The following is a 12052-nucleotide window of genomic DNA, read 5'->3' as shown; positions in this document are numbered from 1 at the left end:
TCTGTTGGCCATCTGGATGTCTTCTTTGGAAAAATGTCTACTCATGTCTTCTGCCCATTTTTTAACCGGATTATTTGTTTTTTGGTGTTGAGTTTTATAAGTTCTTTATATATTAACCCTTTATCAGATATGTCATTTACAAATATCTTCTCTCATTCTATAGGTTGCCTTTCAGTTTTGTTGATGGTTTCCTTCACTGTCCAGAAGGTTTTTGTTTTCATGAAGTCCCAATAGTTTACTCCTGCTTTTGTTTCCTTTGCCTCAGAAGATGTCGGTGGTAAGAATTTTTGATACAGAAGATACTTCCCATGGAGAACGAGTAGAATTACAACCAGTGGTGTACTATGCTTTGGTGAAAATTGATATTTAAGGGATTCTCAGACAAAGCACACTTTATAATAATAAAAAAAAAAAAGACCAAAGAAAGAAAGTCTAGACAAAGTTAGGCTTCAAGAAGTAAAGGGTTAAAAAAAAAATGTCACCTAGTAGACAAAAGTTCAAATAGGAGGAAAGATGGATGGTGTCTGTTTTGTTACTAGAAGATGGTGTGGGTGGCCTGGACTGCACTTCCATGAATTGGTGAGGAGGAAAGACAGATTACATGAATTTGGAGGCTAACTAGGCACTCGGTTCATTTGTTTACAGAACCACTGTAAGACATTTACAAGACTGGACAGAGATCAACATAAATAAGAAAACCTCTGGGCAGCATAACATGAAAATCAATACAAAATTCCCCCAATAAGATCTTGTTGAATCCACTGTAAAAATTAAGAAAAATCTTAAGATCCCTTTAAAGCATAATCTCATGGTACTTATTAATCAAAAGCTGCATGTGGTAGGTCAAAGGAGACAAACGTCTTTAATTTATTTGAAGAAGACGTTAGAGAAATTAACCATTTTCCTCTCATAAAAATTCTGAGTAAATCTGAATGAACTAAGATTTGAAGGGAAATTTCTCAACAAAAAAGGGATAATTTAGTCCAAAAGCTCAATAGTTCAATTTAATATTTAAAATCGACATAACCTTTCTGCTTTTATAATATGAAATCATTGAAATAAAGTAATAGATAACAATAAAAAGAAAGGCAAACATAATTGTGCTTTCTGGAGACAATGCCACTGTCTCCAATAAAGAAGGCTTAATATCACTGGTCGCCATCCAATCTTGGGGTAAATAGTTATGTTCCTATTTTCTTGGCTAAATCTTGAAGGCTTACTATCATTGTCTTCTATTATTATCCAGTTTCATGACTTCTTTTTCCAAAGAACTTATTTTAATCATTTAACATGGAAATAGACTCTCTTGGGGAAACCCTTGTACTATAGGTTACTCTTACATTGTTCAAAATTTAAGGTTTTATTTTACCATCTATGGTGTAATATCTTTTCATGCAAGAATATATATGTATATGTAAGGGTGAGTGGGGGTATTCTTTAATTTTAATTTCAGAAATAAAGTTAGCACAAAGAACACCCCTTTGCCAATACTGTATTAATTTCCTTAGTTTTAGCTCAAAAAGAAATTACCTAAAATTCCCTTTTCCTCTTTAGCTCCCAGTGTGGTGCTCTAAAAATTCACATAGAGATCATTTGTGTTTGAATTTTTCTCTTCCTTCTCTATATAGAATATTTTATGACCTTCAGAGGTAAAGATATGAGCACACAGTACATAATAAGTGGATCTATGGAGTCAGGATATTTTTTTTTTTTTTTTACTAATTCTACTAATTAAAGCCAATATGCAAATTTGTAGAATAGATGATAGAATCAGCCAGACCTTTATTAATAGCAAACTAATGTTGGTGAAGTTTGCTTACTGACTTAGAAAATAAAAAATATATATGTTGTGGTGGGGGAGTCATTCTGGAAATGCAGACTTGGGCATTGAGAGTGTTATCACTATGATCTGATTGGCATTGGTAGAGAATTCTGTCATCATCAGTTTCAAGGCCGGAAGAGGGAAGTATCTGACATAATAGTGTTTAGCCTTTATACACTATACATCCTTGCTGACTTTAATAAAACAGAATATGAGAAAGATCTAAGAAATGGATTCGACAGGTCTAAGGGTGTTTTCACAAATGCATCCACTTTAATTAGGTAAGGCTTTCTCTCACGTTGTCAGCGTTACCATTTTTCTATTTGTAAGCGGCCCCGAAGATCCTTGCCCTGAGGATTCGTGGGAGTATGCTGAGCTGGGCTGTCTGGCACTTCTGTTGCCTGGATGGCAAGGGGGCAGATGCGGGGCCACACGGTGAGCCTCGTGGTCATGGGTGTGTGGGCTCTGGTGTCCTACTGCCCTGGTTGTAAAGTGTATGACTTTGAGCAAGTTGCTTAAAGGCCTTGTGCCTCAATTTCCTCACCCACAAAGTGGGATGACAGTATCCACCTTTTAGGGTTGTTGTGAAGATTAACTGATATATGATGTACATATTAATTCATATATATAAGATTAATTTATGTAATATTACGTGCACCTACACATACATAGTTTTAAATAAGCCTTCAATAAGCACTGATAGATTACTCTAAATATTGTTGATTCAATCTAAGCTCAGATCTTTGATAGTGATGTAAATGAAAGACTGAATAAAATATCTGGTGCTCTAAAAAGATAATCAATCCTTTGCCAACTTCCCCAGGCATTGCTTGTTTGGTGACCACGGTCCCATTGTACACTTCTCATGAAAGCCTTGTGATACGTGCTGTCCCTTAAGATTTGAATGTTTACAAGTGATTTACTGTATGTTCACAGATGCATGACCACTTGACCAGATATAAAATCTTAGCAATGCATTCTTTCCTTGAGTTCCTTGAAATATTTGTTTTCTATTTTCTTTCTTTGTAAGTTACTCTCAAGGTAATACCAACTTTACTCTTTCTGAATGACCTCATGATACCTTGAAGCCTAAAGGATTTTTATTTTTGCTATATATTTTAAAGTCCAATCATTTTATTAAGATCAGTCTTGGAATTAACCTTTCCTGGTGAAATTTTTCAAAATGCGTATGATGCCCTCTGGGCATATATTGTGGCATTTATTTCCTAGAAATTATCTTAGACTGTAGGTATGTATAGTTTTTTTTTCATTCTAAAAGTTCCTTGGACCCCTTTGCAGTACATTTCTACCCCACCATGCCCAGACTTAAACTACTGTCACTACATTTCTGCCTTTTCTCAAGTTTCATATAAATGTAATTATAAAGTATGTGGCATTTTGTACTTGACTTCTTTCATTTAACACAAATGTTTTTAAGATTCATTGATTTTACATAATAAGAGCATAAGACAAAACGGACCAGATAATATCAAGGAACGTGAAAGGTTATAAAGAAAATAAAACAAGCTGAAAATTAGAGAATGTCTTTCTTACCACAGGAAAGACTGGGGTCTGCTTTACACTAGAGAGTTACAAAAAACTCTCTGAAGTAGGGACATTTAAGTAGAGGCATAAATAAGCAGCGGAATGCCAAGTGAAAAACTGAGAACAGAATATTCCAGACAAAAGTAACAATACCCATAAAGACTATGAGTCAAGAACAAGGAATACAAAGCAGGCTACAGTGGCCTGAGTATCTAATCAAACAGTGGAGGCACAATTAGTGGGAAATGTAATTAGAGCAGGAGACAAAGGCTTAGGAGAGGCATAAGAGCCTATGGTATGGAATGTGGCTTTTATTGGATTGCAGCTGGTACATTTTAAGTGCGAGAAGAGGAAGGATCAAATTTATGTCTTAGAAAATCAATCAAGAATGGAAGCAATGACTACAGTTAGGCGACTCGTGAAATTACCAAGGCACAGTTGACGGTGGTTTGGACTGGGATGGTAAGGTAAATTTTTTTTAACTTTATTTATTTTAACAGAGAGAGAAAGAGAGAGAGAGAATCCCAAGCAGGGATCAGCACAGAGCCTGATATGGGGGTCAAGCCCATGACCCTGGGATCATAACCTGAGCTGAAATTGAGAGTTGGACGCTCAACTGACTGAGTCACACTCAGGTGCTCCAGTAGGGTAATTTGAAGATAGAGTGGACAGTACTTTCTGATGTATTAGATTTGGAGAGTAAAGGGAAAAAAAAAGCCAGGAATTAAGATATCTTCTAGGTTTTGGCTTGGACAACCTTGTGGATGAGAATAGAGAACAGTCGGGGCGGGGGGGGGGGGGACACTTGTTTCCTTTGGGCCATGTTAGTTTGACACCCAAGTTAAAAAAAAAAGAAAACCATGTACTCTTTATAGAAATATTATTTTATTTATGTCTATCAGATATTAGAAATGCCATTTTTAAATAAAAATAAATAACTGAGCCAAATTTTTCTGCTATTCGTAATTATTTTACTACTAATAACTCTAGTGAGAAAAATACTTGCAATAACTGTGGGGCAGGCTTTATGCTTATTTTCATAATGCATCCTAAGGTACGTACATTGCCTAGCAGGTACCCAGAGAACAAGAGCATGAAAATTCCAATTATTTGGGAATTCTTATCATATTGACAAAAAGTCAGGGGTTCCCAAAGGGGAAATTGACAAGAGCAATTAGTATTCACCATCTGGGTCAATTGTGCATTATACATGCTACTTTGCTGTACTAGATCTGAATTAGAAGTACAAGGTATATGCGTTGGTTGTCTGAGCCTAAATCCAGTTCCAGCACTCAACATCTTCAGTTGTTCCAAGACAACTTGAGAAAGTAAATGTCTGGATTTGTTTTCAATTTCTACGGTAAGTGTTGTCTCTTTTGCTGAACAAGATTCACGAGAGGGGAAAATATCCAACGAGGGTAAAGAGATCTTGATTTAGGGCAAATGACCAGTGTCCTTCAGAATTGTGGGTGACACTAATGTCTCCTTTAGCTTTCTTGAACACGCATTTACTTTTCAGATTTATCTAGGACAATTTGATGCTACATGCTGTTAACAAAACGAAACACATAACAATATCAAAACAGGAGTAACCATAAATGATTCCCTTGAAGGTATCTCCATTGGGATGAGATATAAGTTCTTCATTCATTAGCAGGATAATTCTAAGTTAACGAGTTAGGCTTCTATTTTGCTTTTACTTATTTATTTTGAGAGGGAGAGAGAGAGAGAGAGAGGGAGAGAGAACGAGCACGAGCAGGGGAGGGGCAGGGCGAAGGGGACAGAGAATCCCAAGCAGGCTCCACACTGTCAGTGCAGACCCCAATGAGGGGCTCACTGATTCATGAACCATGAGATCACGACCTGAGCCAAAATCAAGAGTTGGATGCTTACCCAACTGAGTTACCCAGGCACCCCATGAGTTAGGTCTTTAAAATTCAGTCTAACAGAGGGAAACTTGCTCACTTTGATAAAGAATATCTTTAATATTTGTAGCTAATATTATACTTAATAGTGGGAAAGTAGGTGCTTTCCCACCAAGAATAGGAACGAGGGAAGGATGTTCCCCTCACCATTCCTCTCAACACTGCACTAGCTAATGCAGTAAGACAAAAACCAAAACCAAAACCAAAAAAAAAAAAAAAAGGAAACAAATGTATACACACTGGGAAGGAAAAAAATATCTTTGTTCATTAGATAACATGGTTAGACACAGAAAAATTCCAAAGAATCAGTAAGAACAACAAACCATGGGAATAAATAAGTGATTATACTAAGGATGCAGGATATAAGACTACTATCTAAAAGTGAATTGCTTTCCCATAGAACAGCAGTGAAAAACTGGAGTTCAAAATTACAAACAATACCACTCACATTAGCACCAAAAAACTGAAATACTTAGGTAAATATAACAAAATACGCGTAAGATCTATATGAGGCAAACTATAAAAGTCTGATGAAATAAAAGAGGATTTAAACAAGTGGAAAGATACTTCATGTTAACAGATTAAAGAAACTCACTATTATCAAGATGCCAGCATTCTCAACTTGATATATAGATTCAACACAATCCTGATCAAAATCTCAGCAAGTTGTTTTGTGGGTTTCATCAAACTGATTCTAGCTTATAAGGAAAAACAAAAGAATAAAAATAGCCAACAGCATACTGGGGACAGAAGAGCAAAGTCAAAGGAATGAAATGACACCACCTGGCTTCAAGACACACTGTAAAACTGGAATAGTAAAATAATGTGCTATTAGGGAAATAATAGATATTGCATGCATTTGTTTGACACTATATTTGGTGATATATATTCCCTCAAAGTAATTAAAATTGTTATTATTCTTATAAGTAAAAAATAATCTTCAAGAATGACTATATAGAATTGGGGTCCATATGAAAAATACAGGGTCAATGCGTTTGTTTAATGAAGAACGAAAAAGAAAATCAAAATCTCTCATTAGAGACGAAAATGTTTCAAACCTCATTTACATAGACATATAGAAAATTTTCATCATAATCACAATGGGGTGTTTTCTGACAAGTTGATTCTATAAAGTTAGACTTTATACTGCTTTGGGAAACAATGTCAAATAGGCATTACAAGAAATTGCTGAACTTGAGTCCTTCGTAATAGTTTATCAAATGTCATTTTTTCCCACCTAACAGTATCTATTCACAGGTCTACAATCAATCAATAAAAAGTTACTTTAATGTACATTTGCAATGTACACCAGACTGTTTTGAACAGCCTTGGGCTCTCACCAATTTTCTGTTGCACCTGGTAGAAATGCAATATAAACAAATAATGGAAGATTCAATAAGGCATAAATATGCTAAGAAACAAAGCTTTTTCAGGCTTGAAGTCCAAGTCCAAATTTTCCTTTGCTTGTTAATCTACAGAAACCTAGACATTGAATTTTAGAAAACAATCATATAAAGTGATAATTAGAGTACCAGCCAATTAGGCAGATCTTAAACCATTTGGGTTTCATACGTCCTCAAACCCTTGAAACTTATTGAGATTCCCAAAGAGTTCTTTTTTCATTTGTTTTGTGACATTTAACGTATGAGAAATTAGAATATCTTAGATTCATAAACTTATTTTAAAATAACAGTAATGGACTGATTTATTATTTATATAAATAATTACATTTTCCAAAATAAAAATATTTAAAGAAAAATGGCACCATTTTACATTTTGCAAGTCTCTTTTTTGTTTGGCTAATTGGAAGAGAGCTGGAGTCTTACATCTGTTTCTACATTCAGCCTATTTGAATTTCATACCTCCAAAAGTCTGTGAAAAACTCATTGCACACTCATTTAAGAATGAGAGGGGAAAAGGCAAGTAATGTCCTTTTATTTTCATGAATAGTTTTGACCTCACTAACCCCAATGGAAGTTTAATAGATAGCCAAAGATTCCCAGACCAAACAGGGTGAACCACAGAACTAAGTTTTATTGAATACTTATAGTATCCCACCTTCCCCCACCACAAAATTAACACTAAATTATACGTTAAGTGCAACACGTCCAAGCTTCACATGCAAAGTTACGCTGACAAGTTTTCTGGGTTACTATTCGCCTAAGTTACTTAAGCAAATAGTTTAAAACTCTGCCATAATACAATAAAAGGGCTGATTTTCATAATGTAAAATATGGAGCCATGACACTAGAAGGTTAAATGAAATAACTTTAATCTAAACCATGACCACAAACAACAATAATGATAGTAACACTCAGATGTGTGTGGCTTTATGTAAGGAAGAAGTAATAGGAAAATTAGAAAAGAAAAAAAAACACGTGAGAAGGTCAATGACCATAATCCACCGGGTTTTATCCCACATGACGTCATAGCCCATCTCACTTGTGACTGTTCTCTTACACTTGCAAAGGTTTATGGTGAGTTGAGAGGTATAATATGAATTTTATATGTTTTTACATATAAAACAGTAATTTCTGAGAGAACCTAATGAACATGTTTGAGAAATGGAATCTGCAAGTTCAAACAAAGAGTATACAATCATTCTAAATGTATGAGAAATATAAACATGGAAGGATGGTTGCTTGGAGGTCATAAAGTTTGCCTACAAAAGTGTTAGGACCAACTCTAGATCTTTGACTCCAAATCCAATCAATTAACTGTCCACTAATGTCTATTTCTAGTTTTTGCAACATTCCGTTGCCTCATATGGTCAGTGTTGAGTATTTCTCTCTTTATACACACACCACACACACACACACACACACACACACACACACACACACACGATCCATGACTCTGGGAAACTTATATGAAGGAAGTCTTACTTACTAGAAAATGATGTTCCAACATTTTTCAAATTTGCAGGGCATGAAACAAATCAGGAAAGAGGTCACTTTGCTATCATATAAATACAGAATGAATGACCCTTACATTCTGTATTCAGTTTGAATTAAAAGCACATTTGGCAGGCTTCCAAAGTTTGAGAATGCCATTTATTTGGTATGTTGCCATACATTTATTACCCTACTCAATAAATAAAAATCCAAGATAAGATTGTCATTGTAATACATCAATGACAGCATAAAAATAGAAGAATCAAAAAGGAAATATCTTTGTGGCATGATTTTAGGAGGTCTAATAGGAAAGATATTTTGAATCTCCTTCTCAAATGGTTTTTTTTTTACAAGTGGAAAAACTGAGACACAAATAAAATGCAAAGTTAAAAGAGTGATATTTATTACTTTTAAAAAATATTTTTTAATGTTTAGTTTTGAGAGAGAGAGTGTGTGAGAAGGGGAGGGGCAGAGAGAGAGGAAGACACAGAATCTAAAGCAGGCCCCAGGCTCTGAGCTGTCAGCAAAGAGCCCGATGTGGGGCTGGAACCCACGAACCCTGAGCCAAAGTGAGACGCTGAACTGACTGAGCCACCCAGACACCCCGATAGTTATTTAAATGGATACAAATGTGACTTTTCACAATTATTGACATATGGCTGTATGACAGCACATTGAGATTTCTTGTAAAAATTCTATGAAATAATTCAACTCATTTAATTTTTTATTATACAGTTCAATAGATAACAAGCACCAGTCTGATTCTAAGAAAAATTCACATTCTAATTCCATAAAAATTATATGACGTGATGCATTCTTATTTAGAATTAACAAGGTGTTTTTGCATTTACTGTCAGAGCAACTCTTTGGAACCTCAATTCTAGGAATGCATGACGTCACATTTCATTGTATGTAGATAATGCTTTTGTTAGTACTGAAAGTGTTCACTCAATGGATGTTAAGTATTTGGTAATAGGGAACTGCTGGGTCAGTAAGATGTAATTAAGCACCACTGGAAGGTTTCATATGAAGTTTATAGGGCACCTAGGGCAGCAGTGATGTCTTCAATATGTATTTACTGTCTTGCACCCTGAGAATAGTCATAGCATGAGCACGTTTCTGTATGGATGAATGAAGTTGTCGACCCACAGAATTTAGCCAAAATGGTGGACCACTTCACGAGCATTGGTTCTGCTTTACTAGTAACAGTTCACTTAATTTTCACATAATGTTGAATCCAGGTCTGAACTATCTAAATGATGAAACAGATATATGCTGAATTCATACCTGCCCTCCATCACAACACACCAAGACAAAATCCAAAGAATCCCAGATAAAAAATAATCTGACTTTCTTGGTTCAGAGTATCCAGTGTTGTTGAATCTGAATGAAAACTTACTAGGAAGACATTCGAAATATCATATATTGTGTTAAAATGCATACTCGGTATTTTATTGTAATGCTATTTCTTTACTTCTGCAAGAATATGATTGTTATTCATGGCTCAAAAATCAAAAGCATATTGGCACATTTTATATTAAAAATAATTGTGATTGGCACATAATCCTCTGTAAAGTACAGGGGATAGATAGATCATATTTCATCATAACATCATACCGGTGTGAAATGTATAGAGAATTTCAAACCAGTAGAAGAAGCCAAATAATACCTTTACCGAGGATGGTAATTGGACTCTTTTTTTTTTTTTTTTTTTTTTTTTTGCTAAAGGTTTGAAAATAATAGCAGTGAATTCTAATTCTATGATATTTACTATTCTCTCTTCTAGAAATTACTTTGAAAATAGTGATATTAGTGATTATATATTTATAAATATAAATATATATATTCATGATTCAAAGACTGAAAAATGCATTTCTGCATACCCTGGTGTATATTTACATTATTGCCAGAATAAAGAGTACATTTCATTCTATTACATAACACGAACTAAACTCAACTACAAGGTTTTGTTCGCTATGCTGAATTTTAATGATGGTGGAAAGCTGTGTTTTTACTCCAGCTGGGTGAAAGTCCATGGGCACATTAATCTACTCATAAATGGCAGTATCCCTTCCGCTTTATTCTAACTGAGAGCTCTAAATTCACACCGGCCGCACTCATTGTGTCCGGGCCCAAATGTGTCAATCAGTCCTAACTGAATTATCTACATAAAGCACAGCTGACAAACCAGGCATTATTGTAAATTTAAAAAGCAATAGGGACCAATGTCAGGGCCACAATGATGACATAAATAAGGTGACAGGCTGCTAACTCTTTCTACTTTTATATCTTCTTTATATTTTATACCTGTCTTTTACAACTGCTTCAATACCAGGACACTATGACCCCATTAAGTTCTGAAAACATGTTCATAAGGCAGACTTCATACCTTGAGCCAAGCCTCTAGGTCTGTTTCTCTAATACCTCTATGATTAGAATACCACAGACATTTTATGCTTGAGTGCAACTGAATGATGAGGTATAAATATTCAAAATAATGTGGCAGACTGAAGCATGACCATCACTGTCTTTCTTCCGAGTTTTACGACCAGTCTGGTGGTTTCCCACTGCCACAGTATGAGCACCGGTAAAGCAAAGTTTGATTTTCTCTTCTTAAGAGAATGTATCTGGGTTAGTGGTCCAGAAGTATCACATCATAAATTAATTTAGGTAGATATTTTTTTTCGTTCAGTATCCAAGGTGTTTAACAGACACATTGCGATGGATGATTATTTGCTTTATCTGTTGAATGACTCATTTGATGATAACCACATGTGTTTGCTTTCTGTACAACAACACAAATATCAGCTGGGTGACTTAGTATTGCCATATTATCCAAGTAAGTAATAGCTACTTACTAGTTGGAGACATGTCTTTTGAAATTTAAATCCTCACTCAAATTTAATCAACATCTGGGCAAAAGCCAAATTTAACTCATGAAAACAAAAGATGCGAAACATAATTTAATCAAAATCTCCTGGCAATCCTTCTCTTGATTTACTACCTCTGAGATAAGCCAGTACTCTGGCCACTGACCACAATCACAGGTCTGGCCATGGGAATTAACGGAAACCTCAAAAGAAAAAAAAAAAGCAATTATATTTACAGAAATGGATGTTGAGGAGTCAGGATAAGGCAATGACTAGTTCTGGTCCAACAGGTTAAGGCAAAGGTTAGCATCTCTAGAATTAAAAAAGTATAGATCAATCATTCCAGCATTAGCTGCTGTTTCTAAAAACTAAAAGTGTAAAAGCTTATGTAGGCACCTGTATATATACATATTAATTTTAAAGGGAACCTGAAAAAGTTTTTTGACGTTTATTTATTTTTGAGAGAGAGAGAGAGAGAGACAGAATGTGAGTGGGGGAGGGACAGAGAAAGAAGGAGACATAGAATCCGAAGCAGGCTCCAGGTTCCCAGCTTCAGCATGGGGCTTGAACTCACAAACTGAGATCATGACCTGAGCCAAAGTCGGAGGCTCAACTGACTAAGACACCCAGCCACCCCAAAGTGAACTTTTAATTGAAGTATAACATACACATAGAAAAATAAATACATGAATCACATCAGTATAGCCTGAAGAATTTCACCAAAAATGCACCCAGGTAATTAGGACTCAGCTCAAGAAATTAAACATTATCATTGCTCCAGAAACTGTGTGCCCTTTCAAAGTCACCAATTCCTGAAGAGTAACCATAATCTTGATTTCTAAGATGTAATTTCTAAGACAGTCTTGCGCATGTTGTATTTCCAAATTCAAGGGTATTAGGGGGGGACTCCATTTTATATGATATTGATATGTCAACTAACTTAGTGCCACTAGTGTGATTACTGGAGGGATTGATCGATAAATCCTAACGCTTCAA

This window comes from Leopardus geoffroyi, chromosome B1, assembly GCF_018350155.1.
Source record: "Leopardus geoffroyi isolate Oge1 chromosome B1, O.geoffroyi_Oge1_pat1.0, whole genome shotgun sequence".
Taxonomy (NCBI): domain Eukaryota; kingdom Metazoa; phylum Chordata; class Mammalia; order Carnivora; family Felidae; genus Leopardus; species Leopardus geoffroyi.
Note: the sequence above shows the minus strand (reverse complement) of the source record.